The sequence below is a fragment of the Myotis brandtii genome, unplaced genomic scaffold (genome assembly GCF_000412655.1).
Source record: "Myotis brandtii unplaced genomic scaffold, ASM41265v1 scaffold185, whole genome shotgun sequence".
Lineage (NCBI taxonomy): Eukaryota > Metazoa > Chordata > Mammalia > Chiroptera > Vespertilionidae > Myotis > Myotis brandtii.
In genome coordinates this window covers 9,177,135-9,181,797 of record NW_005356870.1, presented here as the reverse complement: position 1 = coordinate 9,181,797, position 4,663 = coordinate 9,177,135, and the positions used below count along the sequence as shown (strand labels likewise).

At 47.0% G+C, this 4,663-nt stretch overlaps 1 long non-coding RNA gene across 1 annotated transcript; it reads left to right on the top strand.

The window, feature by feature from the left end:
* The first annotated feature begins 451 nt into the window (after positions 1 to 451).
* On the top strand, positions 452 to 1,546 carry LOC106725741. Its single transcript, XR_001361677.1, has 2 exons — positions 452 to 755; positions 1,344 to 1,546. It is a non-coding gene; the product is annotated as an uncharacterized LOC106725741 (long non-coding RNA).
* Positions 1,547 to 4,663: the final 3,117 nt, after the last annotated feature.

The following is a 4,663-nucleotide window of genomic DNA, read 5'->3' as shown; positions in this document are numbered from 1 at the left end:
CGCAGGTGTGGGCAAGCCGGTGCCGTCCCCCAGGTGGGAAGCAGGGCCTGGCTTCCAGCTGGACCTCTTAAACCTCACAACTCACAGCAAGCAGATTAGGAATAACAGGAAGGGTACGGCCCCCTCCGCACCCAGGGGAGGAAGTGCTGCAGCGAATGACAAACTTGTGCTTAGCGGCCACTCATGCGGAGGAACCAGGAATCCTACCTTCCACCGTCAGCTCTGGGCCTCGCTTGGCCGCTTGGCCGGTGGGAGGATGGAAGTCCCAGGGTCACACCCTGCCTCTGCCCCGACCTCTCCACAACTCCCACCGCTCCCCTGAGCGCCCTAGATGCGTACTATGTGCTCGTCACCATGGGTATAACGGTGAAGACGTCACTCCTCCTTCTGAGGCCTGAACATGGCCCGGAGGCAAGCATGGAAATGACGGTGATGTGATTGATGTGTCACATCCTGGGGAGCATTCTGGGCGAAGAACTCCAGGAGCACACGCAGGGGTGACTCAGTCTGCCTGGGCTGCTCCCTGCGGAGATCCCTCCCCACTCTGACCCCGGGAAGTCAGACAACTGTCGCTCTGAGTCGGGCCAGGGCTTCACCACGCCTCACAGTGGCCAGGTCCTGCCCGGTCCGCCTGCTGACTGCACAGCCAGTCTGGGCCTATTTGCCAGCACCCCAGGCCACGCTGCGCAGGCTCCAGCTGCTCTCTTTCCTGACCGGGATGTGGCCACAGCCCCCTAAATACTCTTTCAAATTGGGTAAGTAGTGCCCTAACCGGTTTGGCTCAGTGGATAGAGCATCAGCCTGCGGACTGAAGGGTCCCAGGTTTGATTCCGGTCAAGAGCATGTACCTGGGTTGCAGACACATCCCCAGTGGGGGGTGTGCAGGAGGCAGCTGATCGATGTTTCTAGCTCTCTATCCCTCTCCCTTCCTCTCTTTAAAAAATCAATAAAATATATATTTTTTAAAAAATTGGGTAAGTAGTATACAGAAAAAAAATGTGGAATTTTACTTCTATACCACGTACACGTTAGCTAAATGTAGGTACCTAAACTATCCTAGGTCTGTGCTATGGGCTGAATTGGGCTCTCCTTACCCCCCCCCCCAATTTTTAAAAAATGATGACACCCTAACCTCCAGTACTTTAAGTTAGAATTAGGTAATTGGACTGGGCACGAACCCAGTCTGACTGGTATCCTTGTAAGTAAGAAGGGGAAGTGTACACAAGACACAGGCGCAGAGGGAAGCTCATGTGAAGATTCAGGGGGAAGCTGACCATCTACAGGCCCAGGAGAGAGGCCCCAAAAGACACCACCCTGCTGACATCTTACTCTCTGACTTACAGCCTCCGGGACTGTGAGGATGCATCTCTGTGGTTCAGGCCAGGCAGCCTGTAGCCATCGCTCTGGCGGCCCTTCGGAACAATGACAGTCGGCCAGGAGGGGAGCAAGGGTTACAAGAAACACAGGGGCTTTCCCAGGCTTGTTATCCTTGAATGAGACGACTTCACGATGACTCTGAATCGGAAAAATAAAACTGCCAAACGTGTGTTTTTTATAGGTTTGATTTCACTGTAAAAACCCATGTGCTTTGTCTCTCGGGTGAGAAGGAATTTTATTATTAGAATCTCAGTTTATGTGGATCTTTCCCATTCTTTCTCCAACCATTGCTATAAAATTGGCCAATTAAAACAAGCCTCGACTTACAGGTCAAAGTCAAATCCAACTTGAAGCCTGAATTCCCAAGGCATGATTCACTTTTGTATGTTTGCATCTTTTTTTATTACATTTATTGGGGTGACGTTGGTAAATAAAATTATATAGGTTTCAATATACAATTCTAGGACATATCATCTGTGTGTTACATTGTGTATTTACTACCCCAGATCAAATCTTTTATTACCATATATTTGACCCCTTGACCTTTTACAACCTCCCACCCTCCTTCTCTCTGGTAACCACCATACTGTTGTCCATATAGTTTTTAGTTAATGTCTTGGGTTTTTAGATAAATGACCATATTACCTGCAAATCCATGTTTGCTTTCCTTATGAGCTGTTGTCTGTCTGCTCCCTCCACCTCACTCTTACGTTAATTAGCTTTTAGTGTTTATAATCCACTCACCCCTGACCTCAGGACACACAGGGTGGCTCAGGCTTGGCACCAATCGGGTTCCAAGCCTCCCTGAATCATCAGCTACTTCCTGATGTGGGAGTAGAGGAGGCTGAAAAAACAGAAACAGCCTTTTAAAAACTGTCCAGCCAGGCTGGAGTGGCTCAGTGGTTGAGCATCGACCTGTGAACCAGGAGATCATGGTTTGATTCCCCGTCAGGGCACATGCCCCGGTTGTGGGCTTGATCCTCAGTAGGGGGCGTGCAGAAGGCAGCCGATCCATGATTCTCATCATTGATGTTTCTCTCTGTCTCTCCCTCTCCCTTCCTCTCTGAACTCAGCTTAAAAAAATATATTTAAAAATAAAAATAAAGTAAAATAAAAACAGTGTCCAGGGAAGCACTGTCACACTCGGGAGGGCACAGCATCCTCTGAGCGACTGTGCACCACCTTCCTCAGAGCTCAGCCAGCAGCCCCAGGCATTGACTTAGCAAATGCGGAGTTGGAGAGGAGAGGAGAGTGGTGGAGGGAGGAACAGAAATCAGCAAATGGAAGAGAGACGTGAACGCGGTCCAGGGTTGGGAGCAGAGATAGCACACTGTACTGATGTATCAGCTGTCCATTAGTCACAGCTCTAATGCCTCAGGGAAGAGGGACAACTCTAAGCCAAAATGCAAATGACGGAAAACCTCCATCCTCTCCTTTCTTTGATGTTTCTTTACTCACTGGTCCTTCTTTCCTCCTTTAAATATCTGTGCCTATTTGCTTTACCTATTTATTTGCTTTTTAAATGCTCACTTTTTGAAAAGCATCTTCTATTGGTCATTTGCAACTTAATGCCAATTGAAGTCAGTGTTTCAGTTTCAAGAACATTGGACTTTAGGCCTGATTTCTATCCTCCGTCTTTGCATGAAGACGTGTCAGGCATCAGTGAGCAGGTTGGGGAAGATAATGGAGACCTGGAGACCCAGCCATTGGGATCACACCATTGGGACCACAGCAGGGCTGTAGTACCTGTGGATTAAGGAGCCTGGAGCCCAGAAATGAGCTTGTTCCCTATGATGGAGTAGGAGCCCAGCCTGGGTTGTGTCATACTCCTGGTAGTGTCGCCTGTCTTGTGTTTTCCTCTTCATGTTGACTATTCCCATCTTAGTAGAGAGTCACGAGGATTCTTAACCCAGGATCTGTGACATCTGTGATGGCTGGTACCTCCAAGTATTTCAGAGTTGGCTATGAATCGGTTACTAGAAAGTTTTAGGTAAGTAAATCAGCACGGAGCTGAGTTTATTTCTAGTTTCCCCATACGTTGACCCTCCTTTGAGATAATGTGATAATGGGTGAGTTTTGGATGTCTCTGAGAATTTTTTTTTTTGAGATATTTTATGGGATGAATGAAATGAATCACTCTGTCCACACAGACAGGTGGGTCAGCATTCCGTGGGCCTTGAGCCCCTGGCCTGTGGCCTTCTTTAAAGAACACTACGGAGAAGGAGTCCTGTTTCGGGGAGTTCCTGGCTGGCCCCACAGCCCAGACACAGCTCCTGAGGCATCACTTTTTTTTTCCTCTCACATGATCCCATGGTACCAAAGCAGAGGTGGTACAACAAAACCTAGTCACAGTCCTCATCAAGCCAACAAATTAGATAAATGAGGTTTTCTGCTCCTCCTTGGCAAATACTTTGCTGTTTCAGCTTGGATTTCAATGCTGGCTTAATTGATCTTAAAGTTTTTAAATCAACATGGCGTTCCCTCCAACTTACTAGAATGAATAGCAATTCAGTATATACACAAAGACATGTCAAAATTAAACAAGCTAATTTAAGAGATTTTTGAGATAACTTGAGCCATTGCCAGAAAGCCCTTTGACTCCTCCCTCCAAGAGGGTAACTAGGGTTGAAGTCGGTAAATATTCATTCACTACACTGTAAAAATTTGCTTAGTTACAGAGAACTGATCACCGATTAAAGGCTATGATTTGGTCAGGGAAACATTGAGGAGCTTCTCACACACAAAAGCAATGTCAGAGAGATTGGTTCATTAAAGGGCAGCGGTGGATCTCTCGAGTGGTCCTGGAGTGATATGCTTCCGGAGCAACTGATCTTTTCTGGAAGGTGCCATGAGGATTGAGCATATGTAAAGGCACTTCTTTTATCTGATAGGACTTGGTTAGTCACACAGTAAGCCCTCGGCTTCCCACTGAGTAGTATTAACAATGTCATTATTTCAACTTAGATTGTATTATATTTCTGAGCTTTAAAGATTCCCAAATTTTTTTTTAAAAAAGCATTTTTTTTTCCCCTGGCTGGTTTGGCTCAGTGGATGAGGCATCAGCCTGCGGACTGAAGGATCCTGGTTCGGTTCCGGTCAGGGGCACATGCCCAGATTGGGCTTGATCCCCATCAGGAGGCAGCCAATTGATGTTTCTCTCTCATCATTGATGTTTCTCTCTCTCTGTCCCTCTCCCTTCCTCTCTACATCAGTTGGGTTTTTTTTATCCACACAATGGTATTCTTTCCAAAGCCCATCATAAACCCAACTGACTTTTACACTCATA